Consider the following 22,030-nt stretch of genomic DNA (forward strand, 5'->3'; position numbering starts at 1 on the left):
AAGGGATTTATTAGACGGGCTTATGAAGTCAATCTGACTAGTCTAACAATAGTTGCCTATGAATTGAAAAGTCTGAAACCCCAGTAACTTCTCAGTCCACAAAGCTGTATGCCTGAGCAGTCCCAATCCACAAAATTGGATGTCTGAGCAGTCCCAAGCTGATGCTGAAGGCCTGAAAGGATGACTGGAAATCTGCTGGTCTTTACATTGGAACAATATTGGAAGCCTGAAGAAGGTTTTCTCTGTTTTCAGCAAATGCTAAGAGTACTAGCAACAATGAGTTGATACACTCAGCAAGAAGTGAAGGTAAGCAGGAAGCCAGCATAGCTTTTCCTCAGATGTCTTAATCTTTTGGTTACAGTCTGTGCTGCCCTTTCTAGTGGAGGGTTCTCTCTGCTCTGCTCTACCAATCCTCCTAGGCATTTCCTTCATAGACTCACCAGGAGGCTAGACTCTTTGTTGATTCATAATGGAAATGATCAAGATTAGCAACATGTAGCTAAAATTGTCACCTGTATGTCAGATGCATGCTAAGTTGTATTTCAAATCATTTTCAACATTTCCATCTCCCCTATAAACTCTGCTTTCTGATTTTTTTCTTTTCAAGTCCTTGACAACCCTGGTGCTGACTATAGGATGAAGTACATATATCATAGGCAAGGCACATGTGGAATGACAGGCCCATTTGATTGACATGTCCGGAAGATCGAAGTTTTCATTAAATAGGTAGCAATAATCAATTGTGTTGTCTTGAATGATTTATCTGAGTTCTTCAAACAGAGTTTTCATCTAAAATAAAAATGGAAGAGTCACATAATTGACTGAGCTGACAGATCCTAGTGTTGACAAGTGGGGAGGAAATGCTTATGATTAATTGTCAAAGTCAGAGAGTGGCGATACTATTCAGACCTAGTTTGGGAATGAAAGCACAACCAAAAGGAATAAACCCTTAAACAGGATGCCCTGAAATGGCCTCTGAAGAACTAGTAGTGAACAGGGCATCTGTCATCTGTCCTCTGTCCTCATCACTCCCCACTTCCATCCTCCTCCGTTGACCTTCCAATCTGTTGCCTAGGTTGCCCTTCCTACCTCTTCTTCAACCACAAAGTGCTCTGGCGCAAGCTTTTTTCTCACCCACTCATTGAGAATGAGTCTTAGCTGTGCAGCTTGTACCCACAGTTTAGTCTTTTCCAAGTATGGTATGTTCTATAACTTTCATTATCTAGGACCAATGGAGCAAGAGCCATCTATTTCTCTTCTCTATAAAAGTCAACCCAAGAAGGATGTTGGGTGAACACCTACTGAAAGTAGAGATCTTCAACTTAGACCATTTGCTTTCACAATTTAACACAAATGTTAGTTTCTTAAAATGACTTCTGCTGGCTATTTACAAACATCACTTTCTGGAAAACTGTCTCTGTGAAGTTTCATATATGATATATTGATGAGATTATTTCTATCGGGAAATATTTCTAGGATCATCTTTGAACTATATCTCCTGTAAATCTTCATCTACTATATTCCATTATATCCATAATTTAAATATCAGATACCTTCCTCAAAGGTCTCCTTTGGAATTGTTTGTTTGTGTGTGTGTGTGTGTGTGTGTGTGTGTGTGTGTGTGTGTGTGTGTGTGTGTAAATATGCCAAGCAAATTAATTATATTCATGTTTTCACATTGATATTTTGAAATTTTTTCATTTTTATTTATTCACTTTATATCTCACTCATGCTTCTGCCTTCTGATGGTTACCCTCTTCCACAATCCTCCCCCCAATACCCCTTCCTCTTATCCTTTGCAAGTGGGGAGCACATCAAGTCTCTATGGGGCCAGGTGTATCCTCTCCTACTGAGGCAGCCCAGCTAGAGAAACATATCTCACAGACAGGAAACAGGTTTTGGGATAGCCCCCATTCCAGTTGTTTGGGACCCACATGAAGACCAAGCTGCACATCTGCTACATATGTCTGGGGATGGGTGAGGGGAGAGTAGGTCCAGCCTGTGTGTGCTTTTTGGTTGTTGTTTCAGTCTCTGACTGTCCCAAGGGTCCAGGTTAGTTGACTCTGTTGGTCTTCCTGTGGAGCTCCTATCTCTTTCCTGGCCTGCAATCCTTCTGCCTCCTTAATCCTTCCATAAGAGTCTCCAATCTCCATCTACTGTTTGACTGTGGGTTTCTGCATCCTTCTGAGTCATCTTCTAGGTGGAACCTCTTAGAAGACAGCCATGCTAGACTCTTGTCTGCAGGCATAACAGAGTATCATTTATATTGTCAAGGATTGGTAATTGCCCATGGGATGGGTCTCAAGTTGGGCTGGCTATTATTTGTCCATTCCCTCAATCTCTGCTCTTGCTCTCTCCCTGCATTTCTGGTAGACAGTATTATTGGGGGGCAGTTTTGTCAGTGGGTTGGTGTCCCTATTTCTCTATTGGTGTTGCTGCCTGTCTACAGGAGGTGGTCTCTTCAGGCTCCGTATTACCAATACTGTGAGTCACAGGTACGGTCACGCCCATTGACTCTTGGGCACCTCTCATATCCCAGGTTTCTGTCATATCCTTGAGATGCCTCTCACCTCCCCAGCCCTGTCAGTTGCAGATTTCTATTTATCCTCCTATCCCTCCGCAGATCTGATACTAAACAACACATTCCTTTCCCCTTTCTCTCTCCCATCCAGTTCTCTTGAATCCATCTGCCTCTTACAACTATTTTATTCCCTCTTCTAAGTGAGATTCAAGAATCCTTCCTTCTTGTTTAGCTTCTTTGGGTCTGTGGAATGTAGCATGAGCATTCTGTATTTTATGGCTAATATTCACATACACATGATTATATACCATTCATGATTATATACCATTCATGTCCTTTTGGGTCTGGGTTGAAGTGGAAGTTTTTGTTACATGTAATACAGATTCACATGATGTCTTGATGAGGCCAACTTATGTGGTGTTTTGCTGAGACAAGACCTGTAGAATGATAGAGAATTTGACAGTGCGCTTGCATAGCTAGCCTTGCAAGGCTTCGTTAGTTTTCTGTCATTGCTGATCTTCAGTTCCTTGAGAGAGGCATGACAGAGAACTTGTTCTGGCATTCCTGCTGGTTCTGGTAGATTCTGTTGATTTATGCTGATTCAACAGAGGCCTTGGTGTTTCTGTTGGATTGTGTTGCAGTTGTTGATTTTTTTCTTTGGTGACACTTTTGAACGGTATTGTTGGCATTTTAACAAACGACTACTTCTAAACAGGTCCGCATTACCATCTTTTCTCCTTCCATTGGATGGCAGGGTAGAAGTGTAGTCAAAGTGTTTGAGAACCCTTATTCAAAAGTAAGGTTTTGAAAAATCTAAGCCTACATGGGTCACCTCACTCAGGATGCTATTCTCAAGCTCCATCCATTTGCCTGCACAGTTCATGATGCTTTGATTTTAGTAACTGAATAGTATTGCACTGTGTAGATATACCATATTTTCTTTATCCATTCTTTAGTTGAGGGACATCTGAACAGGACTCTTCATTCTTACATATTGCTTTAATTCTTTGCTCCATATATGTAACAAACAGATGTCAGAGGTGATCCGTTTACTCATACCCTACTCTGATTCTAAATTCACTAGGAAGTGGAAGTCGTGAGGAATACATGAGGACAGTTGGGGATTTTAAATAGCATGTTTTAACTTTCCATTGTTTTAATGTGTTGTGAACAAGATAGTCAACTAAGAAACTCTTAAATAGTCAGTTAGAAACGAAAGAAGAAATTTGTTGTATTTATGCAGATAGTTTGTGGCCTTAGAAATTAAATAGAATTTGTTTTCAGATATGAAGCAGGAATATATGAACACAAATGCCTCTTTTGTGAGGATAGTCACCTGATCCAAAGCTACATGGGATTTCATTCTGCCTTGGAATCTTTCTCTCTTTCCGTAATTGTAGTAGTTTTTCCTTATCCATGGTTTTACTCTTTGTGGTTTTAGTTGCCCTCATTCAACCACAGCCCAAAAAAATATTAAATGGAAAGTTCCAGAAATACATAATTCATAAATTTGACTTTGTAGACTATTGTGAGTCGCTTAATGAAATATTACATTGGCCACTCCATCTTGCCCAGACCATGAATCATCCTTTTGTCCAATGCATCCACACTGTTCCCTTCCTGACCATTAATCACTTAATGGACATTTTGGTCCTCAGATCTACTGTTATACTGTCACAGTGGCTCTACCCAAGTCACTGTGTTTTACTTAGTAATTCCCAGGAGTGAGGTTGGCCATTCAGCTGTACTAAAAGAAGTTGAAAGATTTTCTTTAAATGAGATGCTATTTATTTTAAAAAGGAATAAAATATATTTTATAATTTTATTAGAGAACACTGTTACAGTTTTTCATTTTATTGTGCTATTGCTGTTAATCTCTTTCCAAACATGCCATAGTTATGCATATATAGGAAAAACATAATTACTATAAGGTTTCGAGGTATCTGCAGTTCAGATATTACTAGGCATCTTGGAACAACATTCAGTCATGTATAAAAAGAGACTAATCTATATTAATATATTTTGTCTAATATTCCAGAGTGTTATGTTTTAATTCCTTTATTTCCTATTACATTTCTTTTTATTTACCTTTTCCACCCATTAGCTTAAAATTCTTTGCACAGAATAATATAGTTATCAGTTTGCTTTATACATACATACACATGTATGTATATTATATATATATGTGTGTGTGTGTGAATATACATATATATTTATGTATGTTTTATATTCAAATGTTTTACCTACAAGTATGTATGTACACTATATGAATTCCTGGTGCTAATGGAAGCCAGAAAAGGGCACTAGAAACCTTGAGACTAGAGACAAGCCGATGTGAACTGTATGAGTGCTGAGAATTGAACACAGATCCTCTAGAAGAGCAAAATGTTCTCTGAACAGATGATTCATCTTTCCAGCCCAATGCAGTATAGATACTGGGAGTAGTTTAATTTATTGTTAGCTGTTGGAGTTTGAGAACACCCATTTGTTGATGAAAATTCATTTTACCACCAATTATTTCTGTTTATCTGGATGGTCTTCAAATAGCTCCTGTGTTTCATTTATGGTATATATTTCTATGTTATAACTTGGTATACTGATTTGATTTTTTTCAGTCCATATAGCTTATATATAAATGATTATATCCAAGCTCACCTCTTATATTTATGGTCTAATTTAATTTTTCTTTGTTAGGAAACAATGTATTACATATTTCTGGTGGAGCTTCAAAATAAAATGATGTGCAGAATGCACATATTTTTAAATAATTAACTTGCATTTTAAAACTTTGTGACCCAGTCTCTTATTTTGTAATACTTGTAAAGATCATTTTTTTGGTACAAAGAATTGAAAATCTATTAGTTAAGACAAAGAGACTCTATAGATGCTGCTTGTTTAAGCATTAACTCTGTTCCCTCAAAGTGTGATCCATTTTTTTCCTAAGGAAATTTAGTTTCTTTCTTTGCAATTAAAATTTTCTTGTTATGAGAACAATAAAAATGCATACAAGTAAAAAGGAAAGCTGTTACCAATAAAAATTGTATTTAAAGACTAAATATTTACATTTTTAAAGTAATTTTATTTTTATTTAGTTTTTTATTTAATATTTTAACATTTAAAAGTTTAATGTTTTACGTTATAATCTCACTTGAATCAAATAAAATTTTAGGGGTGAACTTTTTTTTAAATTTGATAAGTTTAAGTAATAGTTTCCATGTTTTCATTGAGTGGAACAGATGGGTCCTAGATGAAACTGAGATTTAAATATTATCTGTAAAAGATTTATTTCCTTAGTATTAATATAGGAAGAACTGAAGACTGTATACATCACTTACACAGCTTATAAAATGGATAAAACCTCAGGTTCAAAAATGTATTTCCAAACCTATCACATGCTCTAGCAGAACACTCATATTTTATTTCACTCCATAGGTATTTGGTGGGCTTTGCTTGAAGGCATTCCTGCCAACAGTAGGCAAGATATGTCATCTTTTCCACCTTAGTATTTGGAGAGTCTAAATGAATTTAATGTCTTCCCTTGGCATTGCTGATGATGCATACTGTGAGAAAAGTGTGAACCTTGCCAAAGTTGCAGTTGCTACATTTGCCTTGCAAACCACAAAGCCCTCAGAATCTCTTTAGGGCAGGAAGCCTTTTTGCTACCTAGTCAGTCAGTAGCTGTTGTGTTATATAGGTGGTCACGAAGCCTTGACTAAGGGTATCACTGTTTCTAGATCTTATCCCTTTGCCAGGATTCTGAAGCCTCTGTGAAAAGATTTATTTCAGTGTCTGGTTGGTGGTTGGTACTTTATGCTGTATTCTAGAAGATGGACCTATTACTATATGATATGGCCACATGTTTGTTATGGCCCCGAAGGCTGTTCAGCAGGGGAAGATGTGGAGAGAGAAGACAGTAATAGTAATAAAATTGTGACTGTGCAGGGCTACAGTGAGTGTGTTCCTGTATTTGTTTTTAATAAATTACTTGAAATGTGTTTAGTAAACTATTTTAAGTGCACAAATTGAAAACAATTAAAAATACAGAAGAGGTCATGGAATAAAATATAAAGAAAAAGGTTTATTGTGTTAATCTTTTAATCTAAATATTATTATGAGTAGAAAGCTTAAAATATACATTAAAAAGTTTGTAAAGTAAAAAGCTGCATTAACCCATACTTAATTCACTATTAAAGAAACAAAATATCTTTCTATAAATTGTGTGTGGCTTAAGTATATGTTGTTTATAAAGAATATAAAAATGAACACTAACACAAGGAACTAACCCACACTTCCTTTCTTTTCCACTAATTTAATTGAGTAACTGCCAGCCCATAAGTGTGGTACTGGGTTTGCAGATTCACTGTTTTAAAAATCATTTATTATTGTAATCAATTATTATTGTTGTTGTTCCCTTTGAATATTTTAGATATGTTTACATATACAAATTTACATCAAATTTATCTTAAAATCCCCAAAGTATTCAGTAAAGTCACATGCTATTGAAGTTTATAAGATAGGATCAATAGGCTAGACCAAACAGCATAGATGTGTAGTAGTCTGTTCCATTAATATTCATGTACATATATTCTATAATATTAACACAATGACAAAATTTCCTAAAGATATGTTTCATTTGAATTATTCTTCCAGGATATCCAAAACTATGTTTCTTCCTGTTTAGTCTTTTGTATATACCAGACCAATGAAACAACCTGTTTGTGTTGTCTACTATGTAAACCTAAATCATGCCACTTCTTTTTCTGATTAGAATGGAAAACCACATGTGTTACTTGATTGAAATTCTATCTAAATAGGACTTCCTTCAGCAAGAAATATCATAGTTACTCTTGAGAAGTAGCTTGTAATCCAGCTAGTATATTATGTCCAGATTCATTTAGAGAAAGTAGTTTTAATCCCTGTTACCATATGGAATTCCATATGAAACTAGCTTGTGAGTTCATGGAGGATCATCAATACTATGGGTCTAGACGTTATAAGAATATAAATAAATGATTTTATCTTTTGACCAATAAAATATACTACTCATGTGTCATCACCCCTCAATAATAAACTCAGAAACTTGAATTAGTTCAGTCTCATGGAATCTTGGATCCACTAACACTCAGTTTAATGTAAGACGTTCAATTTATATAGCCACATAATGATCTTTTAGGTTTTCGATCTCTGCAAGAGCTTAATGTCAAAAACACAATGTCTACAAAGACATTACTTAATCATACAAAAGAAAATCTATCCCTTGTATAGCCTTGGAGATTTGTACTGATTCTGCTATTTGGGTCAACTGCCAAGAACAAGCATGGGCTCAGAAAGTGGTTCTTGGGAGAATGGGTGTTTGTAAGTAGTGAAAAAAAAAAACAAAAAAAAAAACAAAAAAAACCAAAAAACAAACCTGGAGTTAAATCGTGGGTTACAAGCTGATGGTCTATGTTCTACTCAAGACACCTTTCCAGATTGTCCTCTCTCTCTCTCTCTCTCTCTCTCTCTCTCTCTCTCCAACTTTTTCTTGCAACTCTAAAAACACTGTATACCTCTTCTCCTAAAGGTCAAAGGCCCAGTCTTTTATTTACATGTCAATTCAGTCATTACTCCAGATTCCTTTTTGATTATTCCATGAATGGGCATGACTTGGAAAGACCCTAGCCTGTTGATTCTTGGGAGGAGGGGCCCTGTTCTTGCAAAGATTATATGCCCCAGTACAGGGGAATGCCAGGGCCAGGAAGTGGGAGTGGGTGGGTTGGGAGCAGGGCCTGGGGGGGGGGGGTATAGGGGACTTTGGGGATAGCATTTGAAATGTAAATGAAGAAAGTATCTAATAAAAAATTCTTTTAAAAAAAGAAAGAAACAGCAAGCATACTATTATTTGACATTGCAAATGCATTCAGTAATATGCTTGCCTTTGTTAAGCATGGACTGTAAACTAGCTGGGTGAGACCCTGCATATTGGTGTTCCTGAAAGGCAAACTCAAATTTCTTTAGGTAAGCCTTACCAATAGAAAAAGTTGACCTGCCACATCAAAGGCCACTTGCTGGCTGTGTTGACATGCTCCAATTCAAAACACCACACACACACACACACACACACACACACACACACACACACACACTGAAAAGTTACAACTGTAATAATGCTTTGATGATATTAGCAAGAACCCACCAATCAGATGCAGTCACTTTTCACATTGGCAAAGTAGATAATATGAACAAAGATGGGTATAAATTATTACTTTTGTCTTATTCAAGTCATTTATGGTTAATGTAACTCAAGTAATTGGCTCAGATATTTGTTCTTATGGTACTAAAGTATTTGTAAATGAGCATAAATCTAGGGACTTTATTTTGCCTCTCTAACATATTATTCTTTCCTATATGCTTAGTATATATATAGAATTTTTAATTTATTCATACCATATATTTCTATAATATAAACAGGAATCAAAATAAGATAAACACAGGATGTATCCATTAATACTTCTGCTGTTTATTATAATATATTCATTCCGCAGTAACTATATATAATTCACAGTAACACTTGTCTGAGGTATGGTGATCCATAGCACTGAAAACATTATGATTCTATCTGTGACTTGCTTCAGATACCTACATGTTTTATGTCAGATAAAAAAAATAAACTCTCTCTAAACTAAACTACCTTTATTTTCTCTGTATAGTGTTATTATTTAGTTCTCACATGTTAGCCTAAATCAAAAGTTAGTTTCCTCAGTGTTAAAACTAACCCTAAAGAACTTAATTCTATATACATAGGACAGTGCACCTCTTTCCTCAGTGAAACATTTTGCAGTTAGATGGTGTCTTAGTCAGGGACTCTATTCCTGCACAAACATCATGACCAAGAAGCAGTTAGGGAGGAAAGGGTTTATTCAGCTTACACATTCCACATTGCTGTTCATCACTAAAGGAAGTCAGGACTGGAACTCAAGCAGGTCAGGAAGCAGGAGCTGATGCAGAGCCCGTGGAGGGATGTTCCTTACTGGCTTGCTTCCCCTGGNTTGNNCAGCCTGCTCTCTTATNGAAACCAAGACTACCAGCCCAGGGATGGTCCCACCCACAAGGGGCCTTTTCCCCTTGATCACTAATTGAGAAAATCCCTTACAGCTGGANCTCATGGAGGCATTTCCCCAACTGAATCTCCTTTCTCTGTGATAACTCCAGCTTGTGTCAAGTTGACACAAAACTAGCCAGTATGATGGTAATTAACAGAGATCTACAACTGATTAACATGTAGACATTATAAGATGCTGTAGAAAATTCATCCCTAAATGGGACACACATATTACTCACATGTCTACACGTGTTCAGGGAACTTCAAGGTAAAGCAAACAGGATGCAAGCAAAATCCAGAGATAGAGAATGACTTCAAGCAAGTGGTGTTGTCCAGACACAACGGGAAGTTGCACACAGGAACTCACATAGACAACATATTGAAGACTTGCATAAGTTCAAGCTAAATATTGGAGGTGTCAGGCATCAATGCCAGGACTGGGGGTGTAGGCCTGAAATCTTGTAGCTAAGCTGTGAGTTATTGACATTTGAAATGGAAAGCCTTAATTATTTTATTTTGCAAATGCATAGGCATCCTGCTTTACAGGAACATGTTATAAAATTATGCATACAGTATACTTGCATTTGCTTTGTATTTGAGACAAATTTCTACACATTTAGTTACTTAAACCAACATGAACATATTATCTCATATTTCTGGAGATTATGATTCTCATACAGATTCTACTAGGCTAAAGTCAAGGTATATATTAAGCTTCTTCTTTAAGGGGGGGTATTTCCCCTTGTCTTTTCCGGTTCTAAGGGACACTACCCTTCATTGACCCCCTTTCACCCGGATTATGGAGGCAACAACCTTGTATCTCTATTATGTAGCTGACTGTATTATGAATGTTAATTACATTCCCCCCAAAACCTGTTTATAGGAGAGGGTCTACATGTAGCTTCTTAGAACCTCTCATTACTTGGTTTTGATTGGTAATTAAAGACACCAGCAGCCAATAGCTGGGGAGGACAGGCAGAGGGAGGGTTTTAGGATTTCCGGAGACCAGAGGAGGAAGGAGAAGATCAGTCATGCTTTAGGAGAGCATGGAGAGGGGAGAGACACAGACGCTGCCATGGGGGTAGAGAAGTAAGGAGAGCACCCTGGGCTCTGAGCCAAGAAACCCCAGCCCAGATGGCACCTCAAATGGGTAGGGAGCAGGAGGCAGATTCTAGCCCAGAGGCTATAGGCAGTGCCATTGTGCTGCACAAGACATAGTGAAATATAAAGGGTGTGTGTGTGTGTGTGTGTGTGTGTGTGTGTGTTTTGTTCAGGAACATAAAGAATTGAGCTGGGTAGCAACCCTTTGCCAGGATTTAACTCTTCAGTACGACCTTTTATTTTTAAGTAATTTCTTCTCTCTCTCTCTCTCTCTCTCTCTCTCTCTCTCTCTCTCTCTCTCTCACACACACACACACACACACACACACAGGTGGCCAAGCTCCCTCTATGGAATTTTATCTCGTTGATTATTTTTAAGATTATGATTTGATTGCAAGGATTCTCTCTTGTCTTTCCCTTTCCTTTCCTCCCTAGTTACACATCCACACATTGTGTCCCTCGTAGACACATCTGCAAAACACTCCTTAAACCTAAGGCTCAAGGGATACTTCTAAAGAGAGGGTGGGGAGATTTTTTAAGAGTCAGAGGATCATGGAGGTTGTTGTGAGATTGTGTCTCCTGTACTATCTGTTTCACTTCCTGAGTTTATATTCTGTCTTCTCTTCTACTCTCACTACCTAATGCCTCTGACCCACAGAAAAGGCAAAGCCTATTCTATCCTATTGTCAGGTTTAGAGGAATGGCAACACTTTCTGGTCCAGGTACACACGTAGTCAGCATGTGAAAAAATTAGCAGCTGGAGCTTCCTCTTTTCAGATATTTACAGTCTCCTACCAAGACTAGCCTAACTCCTTTCCTCTGGGCTGTGTACAATAAATGCCCTGAGGTGATGTACCTTGGGATGGTACACTAGGTGGGGGCTCCATCAGAGTATTCACAGCATGTATTACAGCAAGTATGATTCTAGCTTTTCTGTAGGTATATCTTCGTGTCATTCCTCATTCCCTTGTTATCTCAGTCATGTTTCCAGAACCAAGTGGTGTAGCATGAAAGATGTAATAAAGATTTCTTCAGAAGCATATGGTACAGGTTGTTGTGGCCATATCTAGGAGGAAGAATAAGGACTTTGTTGCCAATCTTTTTTGTATCCTACCTAATGATCTACTATACAACCCAAGTGTGTTGGGGTCAGAACAACATGTAAGCATAGCGAAAGTTAGCCAGAGAAAAACAAGGTCTTTGACATGATGTTTTTGCTACATGGGTGAAGTTTGATTATGTCTGAAAGGTCAATTGGAAAGTCTTCTCTACAGTTGAATGGTTTAATGCCTGCCAGTTTTCTTTCCGAGCTATGAACTGATTTTTCTCTTCTACAGAAGCTAGAGAACTGTTTGACTTACATGGAAATAAGTGTCAAGGAAGATAAGGGCATAGAAAATGAAACTCAAAATTTATTCATTAATTCCATGAAAGGGTGATTGCCAGATATTGTGGTATTCTCTGAGGGATGTAAGGATGTTTATAGACTTCTTTAAATTCAAGATGCTTCTTGCACATGAGTGACACAAGTACAATCCTTACTATACATGCAAAAATGTTGACTATATGTCCTGTAATTCCTTTTTAGTAAAATTACTAAAAGCTGTTTTTAGGTTTGCTATGAAATTACATTATTTCTTTCCTCTTCCACCTCCCTAGTTTTTATATATTTTTATTAAAACCAAACTAATAAATAAATGAAGTAATGTGATTAACTAATTATATTATACAACTCTTGAAGAGACAACTGTGTTAAATAGGCACTGAGATAACATTATAATCCTCTACAATTTCTGATATACTTCATCAAGTAAAATGGGAAGAAATATTTTCCCAAGTCCAGTGACTTTTCATAAGATTAAGTTTTATATAAACAGAATAAAATAGAAAAAACTGAAAGAAATAAGAGCAAATTAAATTTAGTTTAAACCTGACTGAAAAAAAAAATGTGGGAAATTGGGTAATATAGGGTTTCTCATGTTTCAACTCCCTAATCTTTCTCGCCTGTATTCAAATGAATTTCTGTCTTGGATGCATAATGAATGTCTTCAAGAATTACTTTGAATTTATAAAACAGGAAACTGTTTTTATCCTATGAACCATGAAATGAGGGATGGATCTGTTTTATTTCAGCATGAGTTGATCATTCTTGCTAAAAGTCACAATAAAGTTCAATTATACATGTCCAGTTTCAGAGATATTTTTCTCAGTCATATGTGATTATATAATTCATGTATTAAATGAGAATTTAAATTTAGACAATGAATTGCACATTGGAGTTGATCATCACAAATATAACGTCTTCTCTAATAACACTCAATTGAATTATTTTGAGTCTACTTACGTAGAAAGTTCTTTTAATTATATAGCAGACATAGTAAACTCTTCCCATAAATGGCCTCATGTTGAAGTAATTTCAATTGCAGGTAACAATTTGTCATTAAAATTTAGAACATATTTAAATATAAGGATTAATAAGCATTTAAAAGCATAAGAATAAAAAACTGCAAAATGTTTATATTTGAGCAAACGTCTGTGGCTCAAATATAAAACTGTGGCTTCATACCAGAAGATGCTCCTCATAGCTATAAAATGATGATACGTAACCTCACTGGTTTTTCAAGATGATGATGATAGAGCTGATAAGAGAAAACACATTCATGAGAAAGCCCAGTGCCATATGCTATAAAAGGGTCATAGCATAACTTGGGGCTCATCCATAGTGAGATTTGAGATAAATCCAAAAATAAGCTGTATATAATTTCTGTCCAATCCTTAAATTTCAATACATAGGCAGAGAGGATACTCCAGCTGGAAAAAGATACTGCCTAGTGGTTCAGAAAACAGAAAACATGAAGCAGGTAGAACCATCAGATAGTACCTTAGAAAGATTACTTCTGTGTCTTAGAAAGTTACATGTTTTCTATACAAGATCAGTAGGAAAAAATTCTCCAAATCTTAAAAAGAAAAAAAAACTGTTATTAAAAAAAAACTATTTAAAATTGGTAGTTGAAGATAAAGAAAATCTGGCATGTGAATTGAAATTCACAGAAAAAAAAAAAAAAAGCCACACAAGATTCTCCATAGTGGTGTTATCCTTACCTGGGAGGGGAGACACACTGAGCACAAAGGTAGTTTTCACAACACACAGCTTATTCTTTGCACTTTGGCTGTGCCAGCACCACCAGCATCCCAGAGATGGGAAACTCAGCCTCAAAGTTTGTAGTAGTGAGGGACTGATAGGGCTTATGCTTCCTACTGGGGAAGGCTGGGGTTTGCAGGGAGGATACTGCAGGGTTAAGTAGCTGATTAAAACGCATGCTTGTACAGAGCGAAAATGTTACCAGCCCACAGCCAAATCATCCTAGACTGTATTTAATCACTTTAGTAGCCATTAATTGCTATTCTATGAGGCTTTTCCTAAAGGAACAGTAACTCCCCGATATGCAACCAGTGATATACCTAAATACAATTTGGTGAACCAATGAACTTATTGATGTTGCTTGCAGAGGTATGGATGAGGAGTTATTGACAGAGGCAGGAATGGTTCATAGGCATTTACATTACCAAAAGTCCCATTTCGCCCTGGGTGATGATTTCCTCGGGGATACTGCAAGCTTTGAACTCCCTGAAGTATTTCTAGGATCTAAGCTACTTTGAGAGTGTCTTCTTGCAGCCGCTGCTTATATAATGAGGAGACTTGACAGTCTTACCATTTTCAGCAGGACTTAACATGCCCCCTCACTTTCAGAGTCTCCTCCATCTATGCCCACCTCTGTCTTTGACCTAATGTGGTTTGGACTATCAGCTAAACATTTCAAATGTATTCTCAGTAGGACACTGGCTTTCCCAGAACCAAAACTAAGAATGTGATTGGACAACATCTGAGATCCGTGGCAGTGATTTTTCTTTTGTTTTCTGTAGCCCTCCTGCCTGGTTGATGATCCTGCCAAAGTATTTGCAATGGGTTCTGATTTGTTTCTCTCTTTTGTGCTATAACTACAAAAGTTTGTCCACCACTTCCAAGTTGGAATATATTGCTAGGAAGAAAGAGAATCAATGTTCTTAGGTCATGGTCACATTTTTGGCTCACAATAAATTATCTCTTATTCCCTTTGAGATGAGAGTGCTTTTGTGTTGACAGTTTTGGTGATTGAGTGTGCAGCGCCACAGAGGACACATGTTCAGAAGAGGTGTCCCCTGGAACAGTGCCACATACCAGCTCAGGTTCTCAGTGTTCGATATTCTGGGTTATTGTGGATGAGTTTATGAGGCCTTACTTCCCATTGCTTTGTGTGATGGTCTGGTGGTTTATCTAAACTAGTTGTTTGGCGTCCTTCTGCTTTGTCTCAGAGAGTTTAGTTAGAACATATTTTTAGTTTGCTGTATGTGTGTTTCCAGAGCACTTTCGGAGAATTCGTTTGGTTGCTAGCATTTGGGTTTCCTACCACCCTTCTGATATCTAATTCTCCATTTTGCCTTCTCTCTGGTTATCTTGCCATTTTAAGGGAGTGTCTCACATAATGATGCTGGGTAGAAGCATCTTCCCTCCAACTCCCCAGGGGTAACACTGTCAGTGGGGCTCTCCCCAGGACTTGGAACGTCCTCACAAAGACCGATTTTTGCCTCAGTTTTGAAGATTCATGAGAGAATGATCACACACTGTCTGGACCTCTTTGTTTCCATAACTGTGAAGAATAAACTTAAGAGATGATGGAAATATATCTTGATATATCTTGAAGCCAGAGCCAGCAGGGCCCTTCCTATAAGCAATGCATACATCTGATCCAAAACACAAGTCCCTCTAGCTCGCATATGAATAGAAGATTCAACATTTCACTTCCAGGATTGTTTCTAAAAGAGAAACAATCACTATGGATCCGTCAGTCAGTGAAGAGAAAGTCAACACCGCAAATCCATTTTCATAAATTTGACAGCTTAGATATAATCTACAAACTTGACAAGATTATTTCTAAAAAAAAAAAAAAAGCATTTCTAAATAAATATTGGTAAATAGCTAGTTCTTACAGCTCAGCAATCAGAAGTGATTATGAAAGACACAAAGAGGCAGTCAACAAAAGAATTCCCAAAAATCTCCATACTTACATCACTCTTCAAAACCCAAGTAAGAAACGAAATCATCATTGACTACACTAATGGACTATTATACCCTGAGCACCATGCTTCAGTGAGGACACCCTAGTAGGGAAGGATTTCTGAGACCCCTGGGGGAAAGGTGGGGAATGGACAGAAAAATAAGAATAACAGACATCATATGTTTTGTCTCATGCAGAAAATAAATACCCACATCTGGAGGCAGAAGAGGGACTATTTATGAAGAAAAAGGAACAAGAAGAACTGAAGGGAAAATAGAGGGTGATGTGTGGGTTCCCAATACAGATAAGGGACAGTGGAGTATTGCCCATACTGTAGACAACGCTCAGAGTCAAAGGCAGATGTGGGTCTGCTTCCTACCCAAATCAGGCTTGGGCCTACTCAACTGCATAAAGACAAAGACCTCAGCATGATGAAAGGTTTTTAGGCTTCTGGTGCCCCACCAGATAACTGGCTTCTTAGAAACCATGTGACTAGAAGTCTGTTAATCTAGCTGATACATTGGAAGGCCCCTGCTTCCGTTGAAGACACCCTCCCTTGTCTTTATTTTCCTCCCCTCACCCTAACTGGAGCTATATGAGTGTCTTTTTTAGGGTTTTACTACTGTGAACAGACACCATGACCAAGGCAACTCTTTTTTTTTTTAATTAGATATTTTCTTTATTTACATTTCAAATGCTATCCCAAAAGTTCCCTATACCCTCCCCCCTTGCCCCTGCTCCCCTACCCACCCACTCCCACTTGGCCCTGGCATTCCCCTGTGCTGGGTCATATAAAGTTTGCAAGACCAAGGGACCTCTCTTCCCAATGATGGCCGATTAGGCCATCTTCTGCTACATATGGCAACTCTTATTAGGACATTTAATTGGGGATTGCTTACAGGTTCAGAGGTTCAGTCCATTATCATCAAGGTGGGAACATGGCAACATCTAGGCAGGCATGGTGTAGGAGGAGCTGAGAGTTCTACATCTTCATCTGAAGGCTGCTAGCAGAATAGTGACTTCCAGGAAGCTAGGACTAGGATAGTAAAACTCACACTCACCTATTCCAACAAGGCTATACCTCCTAATAGTGCCACTACCCGGGACAAACATCAACAAACCATCACAATTCGAGAGCCGCTACTTCAATAAACAATCCAACCTCAGAAAAATCTCCTGGTCCGTTAATACCCAAAGTACTCACTGCCTCCTGAAAAGCCCTGCTCTCAAGATCCTCCACATCCTGTGACTACTGGAGCTTAATGCTGATTGGGATAAGAAGATCCACATATGGCACCCAAACAAGGACCTTCCAGGATGCATGAAGGAGGTTGAGTACTCCTATCTGAGAGACAGTGGTGTTTGTCTTGCCTTCCCAATCTGAGAACAGGCCAGTTCTTCCTTCCTCCTTTACCTTCAGTTTGAGCTGTCAGGAGGCACTGACTACAACAACTGATATCTTTCATCCAGGGCTTGACTGAAGAAGGTCCTTAAGTCCTTTGGTTGGACCCCAAAATCCCTTCACCTCTCTAAATCTCTTGGAAAGAACCCAGTTAAAATCTCTTGGGGGCTGTCGACAGTTTTCTTAAATTTGTAGGAAGGCTAGCCGTTTGGGTGGAATCCTCTGGAACTCCTGAGGACCTGGGAATGTTTGCATTTTGACTAAGCATTTCCATCCTCTTCTGTCATGGGGAATTCCTCTTCTCACCACAAGGAGTCCCAAATTCAAAGCCTTTTTCAAGTTCAGGCCTTTAAATTCCCCCAGAAGGAAGCAATTTCAATTAGCCACTCTGATGTTCCCCAGTGACCCCCTATGACACTTTAACAAAGGGAAATCCAAGAAGAGACCAGCAATGTGTAGACTTCACCAATAGCCTCTCATAGGCTCTCTTCAAGTTGTGCCAAGCCTCAACTTGTTTCCATGACTCCTTCAGTCTTGGGCTATCAGCTGCCAAGTAAGGCTGCACCTTCACCAATGGCTTTCCCTGGCCTCTCACAGTGCCAAGCCTCAGCTGCTTTTCATGACTCCTTCATGTCTTCAAAACCAGTATCACCTGGGTGACTCTTACACATTAGCAAGTATAGCTGCAGCATGAGGTACAACCCAGGCTGGAACACAGCTTCTTTGTGCTCTCAGAAAACACTTCCCGGAAGATTTCACCTCAGTGATACTGGTCTCTTCTTAATCACCACTAATTTCTTAGCTCCAGCTAACCAGCATCAATTGTCTGGACTCTAAAGCCAGAGCCGTGTGACCAAAGCTGCCAAGTTCTGCTGCTTGCTGGGGCTGGAACATGGCCCCCTTGTTCTATTACATTTCTGTTTTCCAATCCCTTCACTACCTAAGCTTGGCTGTCTATCTTGTAACTTGTTGTGTAGACTGACTTTGTGTTCCTGTTATAATTATTCCCCATGTATATCTATATGAGGATGTTGAGGTAGCTTCTACTCCACACTGCACAAGACAAAAAAGAGAAATCTTCATCCCTCTGCTGGTCAGACTGGGACTTAACCTCTCCCCAGGAGCAGGGGGAAGAGCAGGAGTGGACTTGGTATGGACCCACTAACTATCTGGAGACTGCAAAGACAAGTTGGATCAAGCCATGACTGCCACCACAGATAGCAATTACATCATATTGAGATTGAATGATATTATAAATCATTCAAGTGATTACTAGCTTCCCCCATAAGTGTTTTTATTTATATAAAAATATGGGAAGAGAAATTTGACACAGAAGAAGAGGGGGCAACTTGTTAGAGTGGCTGAGGTTGCAGTGACGTAGCTTGCTGAATCTTGTCTCTTTAGCTCATTCTTTGTCACTGATATGTAATATGAATCCACTCCAGCTGATGCCCATTCTTATATCATGCAAGTTAAATGCCACATGTTGTTCTTCTGTTGCAGCCAATGCTATTGTGAGCATTGTACATGTTGACACACACAAACACAGAATTACCACTAGCTTGTACAGTCTCTACTGCAAGATTATGCACAACCTTTCTAGTTGCTATTAAACTACTCTCCAACAGAGTTGTATGAATTTACAAGCCCAGAACAGTGTAGGGATATTTTTATTGTGCTATTACTTCATTTATAGTACTACTGTGGGACTTAAAATTTCCTCTAATAGATATAAAACCTCTCTTGTAACTTCTATTTGTATTTCCTTACTAATGGTTAGGCTGGGTAGATATTTGTGTGTATTTATTGCCTTTATGTCTTCTCTGAAATTTTACTGACTTTATTTTTAACCAAATAGTAGTTTCTGTTAAGTATTCTGTGTACCATATTAAATACTTTCCTAGCAAAATTCTCAGTTTCCTTTTTCGTAATAAATGTTTCAAATTTACTGTAATAAAATTTATCTCATTTTTCTTTTAATTTTAGCCCTCTAACCTTTTACAGGCACATCTATTTTAGGTACTATATTAATCTTGTCACTGTGACCACTTACAAGATGAGAAGCAACTTGAGGGGGAGATGTTTACTCTGCCTGACAGTATAGGAGGACAAAAGTCCATCTTGGTTTTGAAGGAATGGAAGTGGCTATGGCTGTGCAGCAGGGAGAAGGCCGGTTGCATCATCACAGAGAAGGCCGGTTGCATCATAACAATTCCCAGGAAGCAGGGGGATGACTTTTGCTATGCTACTGCCTTTCTTGTTTTCCTGTCTTCTATTTCTGAAAATTTCATACATAGGTGCTTCATTTACATTTCTCTGCCTCTTCCTTCCCTACCTTCTCCTCCCATTCCCTACCATGCCCTCATGAATTGATGAACATTTTAAACTATTGTTCTCTCTCTCTCTCTCTCTCTCTCTCTCTCTCTCTCTCTCTCACACACACACACACACACACACAACCTATGAAGCCTATATAGTGTTGTTCATAACATGTTCATAACATGTACTTAAGGCTGACCACTTGATTTTGAGTGAATAACCTATCAATGAACTTATAGTTGAAGACAATTGACTCTTCATCTCACAGCAGCCATTGACTCCCTGTAGCTCTACATACAGGTGTGAAGTTTTGTGAAAAAAATCTCATTTCCAATTGACATGTCAACTGGTTTGGACAGTATGGCTATGAATGTCTTGTGTGTACAACTTTTTATGTTTCAAAGACACTCTCTCACACTTGGCATGCTAGCTCTTTTGAGCTTTATGACCCCATTCCCATAATATTCCCTAAGCCTTAAGTGTAGAATTTGCACTGTAGATGTACAAATTCAGGCGAGTGTTTCCTAGAGCCATTTATTATTGGTATCTGACCAGTTGTGGAGATATAACACACACACACACACACACACACACACACATACATACATATAACATGTATATGCATACACTCACATGCATACATGTAACATGTATATGCATATATATATATATATATATATATATATATATGCTACAAAAGAAGCTTTTTGGTGAGAGAGGAAAGCTATACTTACTTTTTGTTATAAGGGTAAGAGTTTAGAGTAGAGTTAAGAACCACACTGATTTAGGAAAGTAGCAGTAGCAGGTGTTTTCTAGGACCTCTGACTTCACTGGACACAGGTAGAAGGCAATGTATACAATACCATGCACAAATTTCCAGGTTATGAGTCCAATTAGATATTTAATGGCTAGCCTTACAATATGTGTCACTATTGCACCAGTGGGGATTCTGTGCCCCCCCCCACATACACACATTGCTGTGTACTACCACTAGTCAGTGGTTCATCAACTTTGTATCTGGGTTAGGACTACTGTTTTATTTTTCCCTTGGCAATTTGTATAAATAGAACTTTCCTATATTATTAATTATTGTCCTTCCATAGGAGGTTTAAAGTTCAATTTCAGCTCAAATCCTCCCAGTCCTATGTCTGAAGTGTATTCAGCAATTGTGTCTTGTGTTCTGGGAGTCAACAAAAGTCAATGGAAACAAAGAAGTAACCTATACTGTACAGTGTTATTTTTAAACTTTTCTCCTCAAGAATATCAAATCATATGGAAGTTTTCCTTGCATGGTACTGGGGAACTTTAGACAGTCTACGGATCTTTGGGGATCATTGTCACCAAATTTTGGAAACAACAAATATTTTCATTTGACAGAATCTGGCTAGAATATAATATCAGACACACATCAATAAAAAAAAAAAGGACCACATGGAGAAGTCATATCACAGAACCACAAACAACATGAAAAGGCAAGATAATATCCTCCCCCACCCACATACCCCCAACAATAACAACAACAGCAACAACAACAATAACAAAACAAAATATAAAACAGTCCTGTAGAACTGTGTTCCAATGAGAATCAAGTAGATGAGCCATAGGACATATACTTTTAAATAATTATGAACACGGTCAAAGAGTACAATTAGTTTAAAGAGAACACAAGCAAACATCTCAAAGATATTAACGAAGGTAGGAATAAACTATTAATTGAAGTCCAAAAAGCATGAAAAGTGAAAATATGAAGACAATGTGGGGCTTTAAAACTAAATTAGGTAAAGAGGCAAAGATTGAAGAACACTCAATCTGAAATATACCTAAATTTACCAAATTCAACAACCCCAATTAAAGTTAGAGGAGAGCATCACCAGTAGAATGGGAAGGAAAACCAGGGGATAGATGGGAAGAGGTGAACCTGCCCAAGCTACATGACCCTCTCAAAGAAGTAATAAAAACTTCAAAGGAGAAAACAGAATAGCAGGACTTTTAGACAACGTAAAAAATTAAACCATGTAAACAAAGAATAAATCACACAATGAGTATATCAGAACTTTGGAACACCATGAAAAAACCAAATATACTGATTATAGTCATAGAAGAAGGAGAAGAATCCTGGGTGAATGACATCAACTAGCTCTTCTACAAGATTATGGAAGAACCTTTTCCCATATTTTTTTCTCTTTTTTATTAGATACTTTTTTCATTTACATTTCAAATGCTATCCCAAAAGTCCCCTATACTCTCCCCCAGTCCTGCTCCCCAACCCACCCACTCCTGCTGCCTGGCCCTGGCATTCCCCTGTACTGGGGCATATGATCTTCACAAGACCAGGGCCTCTCCTCACATTGATGGCCAATTAGGCCATCCTTTGCTACATACGCAACTAGATAATAGTTCTGGGGGGTACTGGTTAGTTCATATTGTTGATCCTCTTATATCGTTGCAGACCCATTTAGCTCCTTGGGTACTTTCTCTAGCTACTTCATTACGAGTCCTGGGTTCCATTT

General features: G+C 38.1%; 1 non-coding gene across 1 annotated transcript; it reads left to right on the plus strand.

Annotated features, from left to right (window-relative positions):
- Window positions 1-13,797: 13,797 nt before the first annotated feature.
- Window positions 13,798-13,960, plus strand: LOC115064940. The gene has a single exon (XR_003844754.1). It is a non-coding gene; the product is annotated as a U1 spliceosomal RNA (small nuclear RNA).
- The last annotated feature ends 8,070 nt before the right edge of the window (window positions 13,961-22,030 follow it).

Source organism: Mus pahari, chromosome 10 (assembly GCF_900095145.1).
Source record: "Mus pahari chromosome 10, PAHARI_EIJ_v1.1, whole genome shotgun sequence".
In the NCBI taxonomy this organism is placed as follows: Eukaryota; Metazoa; Chordata; class Mammalia; order Rodentia; family Muridae; genus Mus; species Mus pahari.